The following is a 16,572-nucleotide window of genomic DNA, read 5'->3' as shown; positions in this document are numbered from 1 at the left end:
CTGTAACTAGTTGGGTGTGTTCTTTGTAAATTTTTAAAGTTTAGTATTTATTTTGGTTGGACAAGGCTACTAGGAAAGAGCCCCTATTAGACCTCCTAAAGCAACTTACATGTTTGGCTTAGAAAGAAGCCCAAAACCTATCAAAGGGTTATGAAACTTGGTGGAATGATGGAAAAGAGCATACATGAGTGTAGTAGAGTCTGAGATCCTAGAGGGTGCAAGGGAGTGAGATGTGGAGAAGATTTGGTTTCCTTTTTGAAGGCTTAAGGCTACTTGGTAGATAGAGGTGGAATTGTGAGATGAAGTTGGTGTGTTGAGAAGACCATTCACCACCACTATAGTCTTGAGTAGGTCCTAAGGAAGGGATTAGGAATTAGTTGAACTTAGAAGAAGTGCTAGGAAGGTTATAGTGTATAACCTAGTGTTTTACACTCATTTCTTGCATCATTTTGTCTTATTTCTCTCTTAGTTATGATTTATTTAATTTCTTAGTTATTTTTCTTAAATTTTAATAAATCTTACTTACTAGACTATTACCAATAAATTAAAGTTTTTTCCCTTTTTTCTTTTTATGTCATTATTTTTATATTTAATTTCTAAATGTATATTCAATTCTTCTCTTTCATATAGATGTTATGCATAGATTTTAGGTTTTACTTTAGAATCTTTAACTCCATGTTTCAACCTTAGTCCAAATTTATTGCCTTCCATAAGTCATTGTATACAAAATTTATCTTCTACAATTTTCTGAGACTCTTTATCTTTATATGTTCATATTAGTGTCATAATTTTGAAGAATTAATTCTTATGTTCTTAAATCTATACTTTTAGCATGTTTAAAATTGTGATATTGCATTGTGTAGCTTTTTTGAGTCATATCATTGACCCATATTTCATAAGCAGTGATTCAACACAAATCTATCCCATGTTAACAAAGGTGAAGTAAAGATGTCACTCATCCAATTAGTATTCCAGCTTGACCACACTTAAATCTTAATAACAATATCACATTTGAACTTGGTGCAGAAATTATTTCCTACTTGTCGATATTTAAATGTTCTAAATATATGAGTTGTTTCTACGGTTACCCACTCCTTTCTTCCTACTGAAGTTATCACACTGTTTGATTTCCAGGAGCTGATAATGGAAGCTGAAAACAATAAAGAGAGTATTAGTATAATCATCCAAGATGATCAAAAGAGGGAAATCCGGTTGGAAATGAACAGAGAACATGAATCATGGATTGATCAATTAAAACATGGTCGTAAACCAGCTAGAAAGTACAGGCCTATAAAAACGTCCTGCGGTGTATCGATATATCGAGTGCCTGAATCTACAAAGAAAACCAAACCACAAGCTTATGATCCCCTGGTAGTGTTTCTTGGACCTTTTCATCACAAGAGAGACAGGGAGATGACTCTAATGGACGAATTTAAGCTCCAAGCGGTAGACAGAGCCTTGGAAAGGATCCCTCATATGACCAGAGTAGGGCTAGTAGAAGAGGTTAAAAAGCAGGAGGAAAAGATCAGAGATTGCTACGAGGAATTGGCTATTGAATGTGATGGAGATACACTTGCCTGGATAATGACAGTGGATGCATGCTTCATTCTAGAGTTCCTTCGAATGGACTTACCCGATTCCAGCCTTGTTTTCTGCAGGGAGAGAGGTGACAACGTTAAAAGACGAGAGATCATGATGGACATTTTGAAGATGGAAAACCAGATTCCTATATTTATTCTGAAAAGGATCCTAGAATTGGAGTTGAAAGATCCTGTAGCCTTCTTAGCTGAAAGTCTGAGCGACTGCGTGGGCAGCTATTTTCAAGGCTTTCCGTTCAAGGGAAGAGAGGTAAGTAGTACTATAAAGAGAAATAATATTATAGAATCAATAAAGAAACACATTAAGGAAGGTGCATTCCATCTGTTGGATTTGTCAAGGCGACTGATTGCAGAGGTCTTGTCAAATCGAGATCACAATGAGGGTGCTCCTCCAACAGAGAAACGCTGGTGGCATAGAAATGTAGAAGTAGATACGAGCATGATACCTTCAGCTAAAATGTTGCAACAATCTGGAATTAAATTGGAGCAGGAGAAAGAAAGAAGGGTCCATTTTGAGCGTCGATTTCTCCGAAGCAGTAAACTTTACCTCCCTCGAATCAGGATTTATGATAACACGGAAATATTCCTGAGAAATCTCATTGCTCTGGAAGCGTGCCAGAGGAAGAGGGAGAAACACTTCAAAACTAAGCGAGAAATATCACGCCACGTGCGTATGATGAATCACTTAATTGACTCCGGGGAGGATGTCGAGCTGTTGAAGGAAGCCAGGATCTTCTGGGTAGCGATAAGGAAGTAGCTATAATGTTCAATGCCCTGTGCGTCGAGATCACGAACGACAATGATTTTAAAGATATTTTGGAAGATGTGAACAGACATTACAACAGCAAGGTCAAAGTGTGGATGAGCGAATTCCAGAAACAGCATTGTTCCAGTCCATGGTATGTTGTCTCCTTGGTAGCGGCCGGAATACTTTTACTTCTCACACTTCTACAAAACATCTATACAATGAAAGGTTATTTTACATCTTAGAAAGATCCATCGGCGTAGATATATTGCATTTTAGTGTCATGTTTTTTATATTAGGAAGCACATGAATAAGGGAGCTGATACAAAATTTTAAGTCTTTATGTTATGTTGGTATCTATTTTAACTTAAAAACTAGTAATCAAACTTTAGTTTGCATTTTAGTGTCATATTTTTGATATTAAGAAGCACTTGAATAAGGGAGCTGATCCAAAATTTTAAGTCTTTATGTTATGTTGGTATCTATTTTAACTTGAAAACTATTAATCAAACTTTAGTTTGCATTTTAGTGTCATGTTTTTGATATTAAGAAGCACTTGAATAAGGGAGCTGATCCAAAATTTTAAGTCTTTATGTTATGTTGGTATCTATTTTAACTTGAAAACTATTAATCAAACTTTAGTGCGTGATGTTTAAGTCTTCTGTTTTAGTTTAACTACAATAAAAAACTATTAAGTACAATCTATCACCTTAATTTTATTATAAGAAATTATATCTATTAAGTACAGTTTATATTACCTTAATTTTATTATAAGAAATTCTTTTTGAAGAATGTGTATGATTTTATGAAAAGAAAAGAAAGTATACATCTATTCATTAAAAAAATAAATTATTATTATTTTATCTATTCTTGTATATATCTTTAAATGTGATGTATTATAATAGTTCAAATATATGCCCGATTTAACATATAATTTTGAAATACAATATTAGAACATATAATATTTTTATTAATGAATATTATACTTATTTAATTTTATTGTTTGAAAATTTAAATTTAAAAAACTATTAGATTTATATTTAAAATTTGAGTCATAATAATATTGATAAGAATGATAGTATTGCATGCACTATTTTTAATTTAATCTTTATTTGACAACAAAGAAATATTTGTAAATAAGTTGCAAGTTTAGGAGCATTTAAATGCTTCTTTAATGATTTAATTTTATTCATATTATTTTCTCTATAATCGAGGCAAGAATGTCCATGAGATTTAATGCAAGTGTCTAATTTAGTGCAAACTTTACTCAAAGAAAGACATCGCCATTAGAATCTTCACTTAGAAAGTATATGTTAGGAAACTTGACATAACTAAGAGGTATGGGGGTATGGGATAATCCAACTTGTTCATTCCATTTAGCTCTCTATTCTATATGTACTGACTTGCATAAACTTATATAGTCAATAATAAACTTAAACTTAAAAATAGTAAGTAGCATATGTTAGAATATATAGCCCCCTGATATAATTGAGAGAGTGGGGGGTGAATCAATTATCCAACTATTATAACAATTGTCAACCTTAAACAAACTTAACCATATGAGTAATATAAACTGTAACCACAACAAGATAATCTTACACAATAACACTAGATATGTTAACTAGGGAAACCCTTGATTAGAGGGAAAACCTCGATGGGGATGCTACCCACAAGACAATGTACTAGTATAAATATTCCTTATTAGAGGATGGACCCTGCTAGGAGTTTATGAATACATTTAGTATATATGAGTCCCTGTCATGAGACTTTGAATCCCTTTTAGGAGATTCCAACCGTATTAGGAATTGTGCCAACCTTGTTAGGAGTTGTGGAAGATAGTTAGACCCACTGCCCAAACAACTTCAAGGGTAAGACTAATGAACCCATTGTCTAAATGATCTCTATATTATTCCTTGTAGAATAATACAATTGTACTATACTATTCCTTCCTCTTTCTCTGTCCTGTCAACTAGACTAGATCACAAATCTTGCATCCAATAATCCCTTGATCGCTTACACACATTCCTCAAGCACTCTACTCCTTTTCACACTTCACACTTCATACAATGATCATCATACCTTACAAACAAGGAAAACATCTTTCCTTTATACCATATCTTCAAAATAATTCCTTGAGTTGGCCTTGAGGCTTTCCCAATGAATTATAATGAGATAATTAATTAATTACAATTATAATAGTACTTTCAACTCATAATCTATACAATACTCCACATGTGCGATACTAGGGCTTGTGTACTTGCTGACATCACCAGTTGACTGTCCTCTGCCATTGTCTAACTGTGCATCTTCTCATTGCATCTCAAATGTAAGATAGAAAACAAACATCAGGAACTTAACTGATAGGAAACAAAACATCCTAAATATTCTAAAATACTTAACTGATGGTGAATGCCCAAACCATAGTTCATAAGGTGTATTCTATTCAGAGTGTACACTGATGTATTGATTGCTTCTATCCAAAATATCTTAGAAACATCATTCTCAAACTACACTGCTCTTGCTATTTCTGCTACAAGCTTATTTATTCATTCAACAATCCCATTTTGCTCAGGTGTTTGAGGTGAAGATAATTTTATTTTGATTCTATTCTCTTCACAAAATATGTTAAATTCTCTAGAGGTGAATTCTCCTCCTCTATCAGACCTTAAACACTTTATCTTAACACTAGATTCATTCTCAACTCTATTCTTAAATATCTTAAACTTCTCAAAAGCTTTAGATTTCTCTTTATGAAATGCTGCCTACATTGTTCTAGTGAAATCAATAGAAAAAATCATAAAATACCTTTCACCATTGAATCCTCTTGTTTTGGAGGGACCACTTAGATATGTGTGAATGATTTCTAGCTTCTCTATGGTAGCAAAATTCTTGATAGGAACTGATACTTTCTTCTATTTAGTCCAAATACATTCTTTACACACAATAATAGTAGGTTTTGTAATCTTAGGCAAGTCTCTAACTGTAAAAGTGCTACTAACCTTCACAATATTATCAAAGTTTATGTGACAAAATCTTCTATGCCACAACCAACTGCTATCCACTTTAGCTACCAAACATGTCATTTTAGTAAGATTCAACTAAAATACATTACCTCTAGATCTAGTGCTAGTTCCAATTATCTTATCATCTCTATGTTTTATAATGCAGGTCTTCTCAGTGAACTACAACTGCTAACCTTTGTCCACCAACTATCCAACACTCAATAATTTATACTTCAATCTATCCACAAAATAAACATCATCAGTATTAGTTTTACCATCAAGAATAATGGATCCAATCCCTATTATATGATAGGTTGCATTGTTACCAACACTAACAATACCTTCATCATGATTCTTGAAGTTAACAAAATTATTCATATCACTAGTTATGTGATGTGAACAACCACTATTAACTATCCAATTAAATTTCTTTTCCACTTGGAAAATTATATCTCATTCTTCTCTAACTTCTCTATCAAGATCATCTTCCTTGATAGCCACAAATCCAAATTCATCATCAGTTTCACTTTGACCTTTCTCATTAGATCCTTCATCTTCATTTCATACAAATAATTTCTATCTCTATCCTTTGTAGGCTTAAAATTTACCTCATACATTTTCTCTCTTTTCGGATATTTGGATGCATAATGAATAAATTCATCACAAGTCCAACATTTAAAGATTTTCTTACCATCTTTCTCTCTTCTCACAAGAAGGGATACTCCTTCTTCAATCTTCTTGTCTTCATCAGATTTACTACTACTAGCAAAATCTCCACGTGTTCTTGCACTCCGTCTCAAATTAGGTCAAATGTTCAGGGCACCAAAAGTTGTTTCCACTCTAGCTAGATCTCTACACTATCTCAGATCTACTTCTGTAGATCCTAATCTTCCAAGAAATATTTCATTTGTGAAATCCTTAGTGCAGGGCATTACTAGTTGAATCACCTAAGCTACTTGCTTGAACAATGGTGTCAAAATTTCCAAGATCTTCCATATTAATTCATCTTCTTCCTCGGTTCCACCATGAGACTAAATTCCTGTAACAATTTCTAATATTCTACCAATATAACTTCTTATAGATTCATCTTCCATCATCTTAGCATCTTGAAATGTACATATCCAATTCTACAATTTCATTCTCTTTGCATGTGTATCACCTTCAAAAGTAGATTTTAATGCATTCCAAATTTTATAAGATGTTTCAAGTGACTTTACCTGGCTGTATTTATTCTTTGGCAGAGTTGATGCCAGAGCTTCTCTAGCTGGCATGTTACATATGAATAGATCTTTCTCACTTCACTACATCCTTCAAGCTTTTCTTCTTCAATGATTTTCTTCTCACATATTGTTAAGATCCAATAACCTAGACCCATGCACAATAGATGATTCTTCATCTTCTCCTTCCAACTATCATAGTTGGCCCCATCAAATATAGGACTATCCTTTCTAAAAAATATTCTCCATTGATCTCCCAAAGCTATTAAGCTTCTCCCTCAAGGACTTGATGCTCTAATACCAATTGTTAGAATATATAGTCCACTAATATAATTGAGAGGGGGAGGTAAATCATTTATCCAACTATTATCACAATTATCAACCTTAAAAAAACTTAACCATATGAGTAATATAAACTATAACCACAACCAAATAATCATACACAATAACACTAGATATGTTAACTAGGGAAATCCTTGGTGGGGATGGTACTCATAAGATGATGTACTAATATAAATATTCCTAGTTAGAGGATGGACCCTGTTAGGAGTCTCTAAATACATTCAATACATATGAGTCCCTATTAGGAGACTTTGACTCCCTATTAGGAGATTCTAACCTTGTTAGAAGTTGTGGAAGATAGTTGGACCCACTACCCAAACAACTTCAATGGTAACACCAATGTATCCACTATCCAAATAATATTTATATTATTTCTAGTGGAATAATATAATTGTACTATACTATTCCTTCCTTTTTCTCTGTCCTATCAACCAAACCTCTACTCCTTCTAATATTTTAACCACATCACAATTCTCACATCCAATGATCCCTTGGATTGCTTATACACATTTCTCAAGCACTCTTCTTCTTTTTACACTTTGCACTTCATACAATGATCATCATACCTTACAAACAAGGAAAACATCTTTTCTTTATACCATATCTCCAAAACAATTCCTTGAGTCAACCTTGAGGCTTTCCAAATTAATTATAGTTACAATAGCACTATCAGCTCACAGTCTATACAAAACTTCACACGTATGATACTATGTCTTGTACACTCACTGATATCATTAGCTGACTATTTTCTGACACTATGTAACTACACATCTTCTCATTGCATCTTATATGTAAGATAGGAAACAAACATGAGGAACTACTTTTCGAATACTTTGTCTCTAAACAACTCTCTAAAAATTTGATATAACTTTTGTAAAGCTTCAACTTAGACTCTGTGCACTTAACCACATCATTAAGATATTGTATTGAACATGTGAATAATTATGCATCACCAAAAAATCAAACCATTTTCTATACCACTAAGATTTATATCTACTACCTAGGCAGTCTTTACAAACACTATGCTATGTTGAGATCAATGACAAACATAGTCATGAATGCAACATTTCAATACTCTCTAATGCTCAAGATACCCCCCCAAGGTAGTATCATCAACATTCATGTTGTAGTGCCTACCCCTAATTTACTTTTTAGTGTTTATTGCTGAACTCTTTTAGGCAAGCTTTATGATTATGCTAATGATTAGGGACATATATTTTCTAGATTGTTGGATATTATTTCATACTCAGTTGATTATATGATGAGTTACCTTGGTATTAGTTATTTCATGTATGCATGATTATTCTTTCGATGATGATGCTAGCGTATAGTGTTTTTAGTTATCTCATGATGATAACTAGTGTTGGAAATATAAGAGGAGTAACTGAGAGGGGAGGGATGAATCAGTTACTATAAAAATAAATCCTAGATCCCTTAGATTTTAGTACAAAACAAACTTTGATAGCTGAATAGTATTGACGCTTGACAAACACACATAAAATACTATAACTCTGTAAATACTGAATATACTTGGTAATGAATTAGCTTTGCAGATCTTAAGATGTTATCAGTGATTATCATTACTTTAACTTAATTGCAAGGATAAAAGAAATAGCATGAAAACATTTGAAACCAAGATTTCACGTGGAAACCCAATTTGAGAAAACCACCAATTGTAACTAATTATTGATTTTCACTCTTTTGAAGTGAGCCCTGTTAGGAGCCAACCTTGTTAAAGGTTACAAAACACATTGTTAGGTGTGACCCTATTAGAGGATTTAATCACCTTTTTAGGAGTGGCCTTATTAGAGGTCTTTAGACAATTCAATAGAATTGCCACCTTGTTAGAGGATTTACAAATAGCTATTAAGCCAACTTTGTTAAGAGATTTGATCACTGCTACAATGGTTGGAGAGTAATAATGAGATGACTTGATTTAGATGCAACTGACTTGCTGATTACAAATCTCTATTCTGGCTTGTACTTGATCCTTTCTAATCAAATGTATCCTTTCAGCTCTTCAAACACATCCTTGTTATCTTTAGATTCGCTTCCTTAGAGCAAATCTTAAATCTTCATTATTGTACTTCATTTACATATACACATTATCTCACAACTTGACCTTATAATTATATCCTTCCTATTGTCAAGTCAACTAGAATATAGCTTAGAATAATTAAAATTCATTATCTCAGTTAGCTGGAATCAATACATAAGATAATTAATCTTGATATACCAAAACAAGAAAACCTTTCGTTAGCCAACCCAACTCGGTAGACACTAACTTAGAAATGATTTACTTGTGTTAACTAAAAAAAGTTTGGTTAACACTAAAAACTCACAAAGATCCTTTGGTAACTAAGTGAACTCAATTAACTCTAATTCCATCCAACATTTCCTTCATTAACCAAGTGAACTCAGTTAATGCTCATCTTCTACAGACTTTTCTTCAATGCCCAAATGAACTTGGTAGACACTTTCTTCTGAACTAGGCAAACATAGGGATGCTCGAACACAGAAAGCTATCTTCACTATCCAAGTGAGCTTGACATACATTGACTAATAATGATATGACATTTTTTTAACATCAAAGACAATACACAATTAATCAATTGTATCTAACAATCTCCCTCTTTGCCATTGATGGCAACACATGTCATAACATAATAAAAATTTGAGAACATATCCTTAGATTTATTTAGGGAACTCCCTCCTTTAGTGTGAGATCTTCAGTTGCTCCCTCTGTCAAAAAACTTTTGTCTACAACAACTTTTTTCCAAGTTCATTCTTTGTCTTTGATATCTCTCCATAAAAACTTCTCCCTCTTTGTAATAACAAAAATTTATTATGAGATATGATAGTAAACTTCTCCCTCTTTAACAAAACATGCCAAAGATAATAATTTTGATAATATCAATGTACCTTAAGTATGGATTCATTTGCAATATGCCCTTGTGAATACTACACCAATTGATTGATCTTCAACTTTCTCTAGTTGGTGCATCACTAAACTTCATTTAGTGAGCTTTAGATAGGGGAATGACCACTAGCTTACCTCTTAGATATAGAAATGCATCCTTAGATAATGGCTTGGTGAATATATCTACAATATGTTCTTTTGTATTTACATATTCTAATCCATTTTCTTTATCCTACACCAATCCTCTTAAGAAGTGATATTTTATAGTGCAATGTGCTTTGTTTTGGTATGCATCACTCAGTTCTTAGATATATTCATTGCACTAGTGTTATCACAATATATAACTGCTAGAACCTTGATCTCTATCTTCATTCCTTCCAATAGTTGTTTGAACCAAAAAATGTTAGAAAAATTAATTGTTGCTGCTACATATTCTACCTCTATTGTGGATTGAGAAATACACTTTTGTTTGTTACTTGTCCAAGACACTAGTCTTTTACCAAGAAAGAATGCTTCACCACTAGCACTTTTTCTATCATCAAAACTTCCTACCCAATCAGCATTAGTAAATACCTTCAAGTCTAGATTTCCTTTGAGTTTGTACCATAAGCCATAGTCTCCAGTACCTTTTAGATATCTCATGTTTCTCTTGATTTCCATCATGTGACTTTTCTTGGGATTTTCTTAGAATCTTTCCACCATACTAACTACTAATGCAATGTCAAACCTTGTATGCACTAGATATAGCATTTCTCCAATCATTGGTCTGTAAGTGGTCTAATCTACTTCTTTTGAATTATCATTCTTGGAAAGCTTATGTCTAGTAGACATAGGCATTTCGACTGGTCTTGAATATTCCATTCCCAATTTCTTTAGTATCTCCTTTATGTATTTGGATTGAGTGATGTACATACCATTTTTTTTTGTTGAATTTGTAATCCAACAAAGAATTTTATCTCTCCAAACATAGACATTTCAAATTCCTTGCTCATTTCTTCTAAAAATCTCTTGCACAAGTCATCATTTCCTATGAATAATGTGTCATCAACAAATATTTCAGGCAACAAAATATTTTTTTCTGGTCCTTCTTTGATATATAGACTAATGTTATCATGTGTTCTTTTAAAACCAATCTATATCAAATAGTTATGTTGTCATTCATACCAAGCTTCTGAAGCTTGCTTAAGAGCATATAATGCTTTATGTAATTTTCAAACCATGTCTCTTTTGTTAGGATCTACAAAATCTTCTAGTTGTTCAATGTAGACTTCCTCATCAAGAATTTCATTCAAGAATGCAAATGTAACATCCATTTGATACACTTTAAATGCTCTGTGTGCTGAAAATGCAAGTAAAGTTCTAACATCTAATCTTGCAATAGGGGCAAAAGTTTCACCATAATAAATACCTTCTTCTTAAGACTAACCTTTACATACCAATATTTCTTTGTTTCTAGACACTTTCCCATTTTCATTCAGCTTGTTTCTAAATAGCCACTTTGTACCAATTACATTTTAATTCTTGAGTCTAGGAACAAGAGTCCAAGTTTTGTTCTTCTCTATCTATTCTATCTCTTCATTCATTACTTCAACCCAACTTTCATTATCTAATGCATATTTAATATTTCTTGGTTCAAATTCAACAAGTAAACATGTACCTTTCAATTTGCTTCTTGTCATTGTTCCACTAGATTTGTCTCCAATGATCTGATTAGGCACATGATGCCTTCTAACATATCTTGCTATCACAAGTTCTTTGGGTTTGGTATGAGTTCCACTTTCTTCATCATGAACTTCAATATCAGACTTGGGTCCCACTATCTATGACTCTGGTCCTTTAGACTCAGTTTAAACAATCTTGGTAGCTTCTGTCTACGACTCGAGTCCTTTAGACTGTAGTTTGGTTTGCACTTCTTGCAACTCGGTAACTATTGGTGATTTTGGGGACTTGGGAGTTGAAGTCTCTTTTCTTTTAGATAGATTTTGTAGGGTATAAGGTTCATAGTAGATAAATCTTTTGTAATCCTTTGGCTCTTTTTTGCTTTCTTCTTCCCTCTTTTCTATAAACTCATCAACTATCACATGTGCACTTTCTATGATTTCATAAGTAGACAAATTCAAACATTTATATACTTTAGTTCTACATGAGTACATTAGAATTATGCCTTCGTCACCTTTTACATCAAATTTTCCTTTTCTAGATTCTTTTATGATATAGCATTTGCTACAAAAATATTTTCAAATAGCTCACATTAGGTTTGTATCCATACTATAGTTCATAGGAAGTTTGTGTTAGAAATGCTTTAGAATAACTAAGAGCAGGAGGTGGGGTGCGGGGAGGAGGGTGGGGGAAGGATGAATCAGTTATTCAAGGTCCAAATGTCTAATTAAATTTTTTTCATCAAGTGAAGTGATTCTATTAAACTATTCATGCATCCAAGCTTAAACTTTTCTTACTTAGCAAGTTATTGTAAATCAACATGCAAGCATAACACATGAAAGATCAATACATAACATAGTGATTTACATTGAAACCCAATTTGCGAAAAACAATTACTAACACGCTACTCAATTCTCACTCTTTTGAAGTGATGCCCTATGAAAGGCCTACCCTATTAAAGGCTACAACACACTATTAAATGTTACCTAGTTAAAGGATTTAACCACTTTGTTAGAAGTGGGCCTAGTTAGAGGACTTTATAACATTCACTTGGAATGTGACCTTATTAAAGGATTTAAAAATGGTTGTTAAACCAACCTAAGTCCATAGGATTTTACCCTAACTAATACAATTGGTAGAGAGTAACAATAAAGGCTTTTGACCTGATACAACTCACAACTTATCTTGCAAATTTCAAATCACAGTTCAGCTCATAACATTGCCTAGCTTTTAATGTTTACAGCTCTAACAACTTGACCTCCTTTCAAGCTTCGTCTCCTTCAGTCTCCATGCTCAATGTACCGGTGCAATCTCCTATATGACCACTTCTCAAAGAAGAGTCTTTGTGCTTTTTTCTTTCTTCTCCTTGATGCCTTCTCCTTGCCACCATTCAACCACTTTGCAATTTGGAACAATAGCAACTCTTGCTTCTTGGCCTATGACTCCTTAAATAGAAGTTTGGAATTTCTTTTCCCACTCAATTCTTCCATCCTTTAATTTTAGTTTGAATAGATTAGGTAGGATTCATTGAATCTAACCCATATCTTGTTCCTTCTAGAAACATCATGAAGAATCCTCTTGAATTCACCTAAAAATGGTTTATCTAAATTTTTTTTCCACCAGCTCATCATCCTTATCCTCCATCTGATTCAAAAAATTCAAGGTAACAACCTTGTCGGCTCAGATTTGGTGAATCTTTGACTTTTCCAATAATGCAATAGCTCGACACTATTGAAATTCTAATGCTCGACACATACTATGTTATTCAACACCAACTAAGATTTTACTAATGCTCGGCACCTACTGTGGACTCACTCGACATCCAATAAGATTTTTTGGTGCTTAGCACCTATTGCTTTGCTTGGCTCCTTTTGTATCACTCGGCACACACTAGATTTTACATTTTCTTGGCACTAACTAAAAATCTACTCGGCTTGAACTAGCTTGCTCGACACTTGCTAATGAACTTAGTTAAGCTTTGCAGTCAACCTTGTTTCAACTTATTCCTCAAATGTTTCTAAGTCTGGCCAAACTCTGTATCTTCAAGTATATTATCAATACATCATTTTACCGTTGTCTTAACTGATCCTTGCATTTCATTATAAAACCATAACTCAACCTTTTCGTTAGGTACTTTTGTTACATCTTGTTGATTAAATCCTTTTTATCAATCAACTAAGTGATAGTTCTTTGATCTTATAAGAAATTGTCATTCCAACAAATAGCAGGTTTGAAATTAGTGACAAAACAACGATTGAAAACATTCTTTATCAACCATCTTCCTTCTTTACAACAATCTCCCACTTTGATAGTATTATTTTTCAATTAGATTTCTAACAATCTTCCTCTATTGGCATTGATGGCAAACCAAATTGATCAACCAAGATATCAAAATGCTAACTAGGTTAAAATAGTAAATCAAATACAAAAAAGAAAAATGTGATACAATTATTTTTCACATCTCCCTCTCTGATCTACTATCTTGATTACTTTGCTTCTACTTCTCCCTCTAAGCTATTGTATCCTATTTCTTTCCTTTCTACTATATCCTCATGGACATCCTTTTTCTCCCTCTTTTCTATGGATTACTACTATTCACTTTGATCTTGTACTGCTCTTGACTCCTTCTTATGTTATTTCTCCCTTTATATGCATTGATCATGTTTTCTTATTTTGATATCAACTACTTCTCCCTTTATCCAATTAAATGATGTTTATTAGTTCCTTGCTACTTCTCCCTCTTTGACAACAAGGCCAAAGATATATTATCTCAACATCTTAACATGCAAGTGTAGCATTTGTAGGTACTCCAATTTCTCCCTCTATCACCTTTCTTGCGACTGATTTGGAACTTCAAGACTTTGATTAGTTCAGGAAAAATCCTAAAGTAAGTAACCTCTACATCAATTTGTAATATGCCAACAATCAACTCATTTGATGTAGGGAAATCTTTCTTTTGCTTCAAATAGCCTTGGATGGGAGTATCACCCCTAACTTACCTCTAAGATACTCAAAGGCATCTTTAGGTAGTGTTTTTGTAAAGATGTCAGCAATTTGTTCCTTTGAGATGACATATTCCATTCTCACTTGCTTGTCTTCCACCAATTCTCTTACATAGTGATACTGAATTGCTATATGCTTTGTTTTGGCATGCATCATAGGATTCTTTGATATGTTGATTGCACTTGTGTTATAACAATAGAGTATCATAGGTTCGATTACCTCTTCCTTTATACCTTGCAATAGATGTTTGATCCATACAATATTGGTGCAATTGATAGCAGAAGCAACATATTCATCTTTTTCTATGGACTATGAGGTACAACTTTTCTTTTTGCTTGTCCAAGTAATCAATCTTATACTTAAGAAAAGTGCTCGTCCATTGATGCTCTTTCTATCATCAATATTACCTCCCCAATCTACATTAGTGTAGGTTTTCAACTCAAACTTTTCACTCCTCTTGTAATATAAGCCAAAGTCATCAGTTCCTTTTAGGTACCTCAGTATTCTTTTTACTGCCATTAGATGATTTTCTCTTGGATTTGTAGAAAATCTTGCCACTATTCTAACTGCTAATGCAATGTCTAGTCTACTATGCACAACATACTATAACTTTCCAATCATTGATCTATACATTTTATGATTCACTTCAGCTAATTCATCATTCCTCAATAACTCATTTCCTATTACTATTGGTGTACTGATTCATTTTGAGTCTTCTAATTCAAATGTCTTGAGTATCTCCTTAATATATATATTGATTGGGTCACAAATATGCCATGCTTCAGTTGATGTACTTGCAATCCAACAAAGAATTTGATTTCTCCAAACATTGACATGTAAAACTCATGTTTCATTTGATTAGCAAAATCTTTGCATAGGACATCTTTTCCTCAAAATATTGTATCATCAACAAAGATTTTAGATATCAAAATGTCTTTACCTTTTTCTGCTTTGATGCATAGGTTGCTATTGTCATCTGTTCTCCCAATTCCTATCTTCACAAGATATTTGTGCAGTCTCTCATACCATGCTCTAGGTGCTTGTTTCAAACCATAGAGTGTTTTATGCAATTTCCAAACCATATCCTTGTTGTTGTCACCAACAAATCCCTCTAGTTGTTCTATGTAGACTTCCTCTTCTAATATACCATTCAGAAAAATAGAGTTTACATCCATTTGGCAGACTTTGAAACCTTTATAAGTAGCATATGCAAGCGGTGTTCTAATTCCTTCCATTCTTGTGACAAGGAAAAATATTTCTCCATAATCTAGTCCTTCTTCTTGTGCATAACCTTTGTAGACTAGTCTGGCCTTATTTCTTATTATCTCACCATTCTCATCAAGTTTGTTCATAAAGACACATTTTGTACCAATCACATTTTTATTAGCTGGTCTAGGAACTAGGGTCCAGGTTTTGTTCTTCTTAATTTGGTCTATTTCCTCTTCCATAGTTTTATGCCAATTATCATCTTATAATGCATCTTTCACTGTTTTGGGCTCAACTTTACTTAGTAGACATGATTCATTCCTTAGTCTGTTCCTTGTCATTGGTCTAGCTTCCTTGTCACTAATGATTTTTTTGCAAGGTGATGTCTTCTTATATACTTCAATAGCCTTGGTTTTGTCCTTCTTTCCATGTTTGGTCCTTTAGCTTTAGAGTCACTATGTACATTTCTATTTGGTATTTCATCATCTCTTCCATGTGTACTGATTTCAGAGTCAGAATGTGCATTCTCTTCATTTTGCAACTCATCTTTTGAATGTAGCTCAACATTCATTAGCTATGACTTGGCTGATACTGAGATTTTTTGTTCATTCCCAACTTGATTGGTAGATTCATCTTTAGTAGGCATTCCTTCATAGAAATATACAAAGATCTATAATCTTCTAGTTTCTTGGATTCATCAATTTTGACTTCTACATACTCATCAAAATTTACATTTTCACTCTCCACAATCTTGTTAGTGTTAGTATTCAAACACTTATATGCTTTTCTTCTAGTGGTGTATCCAAGGAATATGCCTTCATCACTCTTTGCATTAAATTTTTCATTTCTAGTATCTTTAAGAATATAGCATTTACAACCA

General features: G+C 33.2%; 1 pseudogene; it reads left to right on the top strand.

Annotated features, from left to right (window-relative positions):
- Positions 1–1,143: 1,143 nt before the first annotated feature.
- Positions 1,144–2,588, top strand: LOC149533280 (putative UPF0481 protein At3g02645; annotated as a pseudogene).
- Positions 2,589–16,572: the final 13,984 nt, after the last annotated feature.

The sequence above is a fragment of the Cupressus sempervirens genome, chromosome 10 (genome assembly GCF_028749045.1).
Source record: "Cupressus sempervirens isolate cs-2001-9-10 chromosome 10, ASM2874904v1, whole genome shotgun sequence".
In the NCBI taxonomy this organism is placed as follows: domain Eukaryota; kingdom Viridiplantae; phylum Streptophyta; class Pinopsida; order Cupressales; family Cupressaceae; genus Cupressus; species Cupressus sempervirens.
Note: the sequence above shows the minus strand (reverse complement) of the source record. Positions and strands in the feature narration are given on the sequence as shown.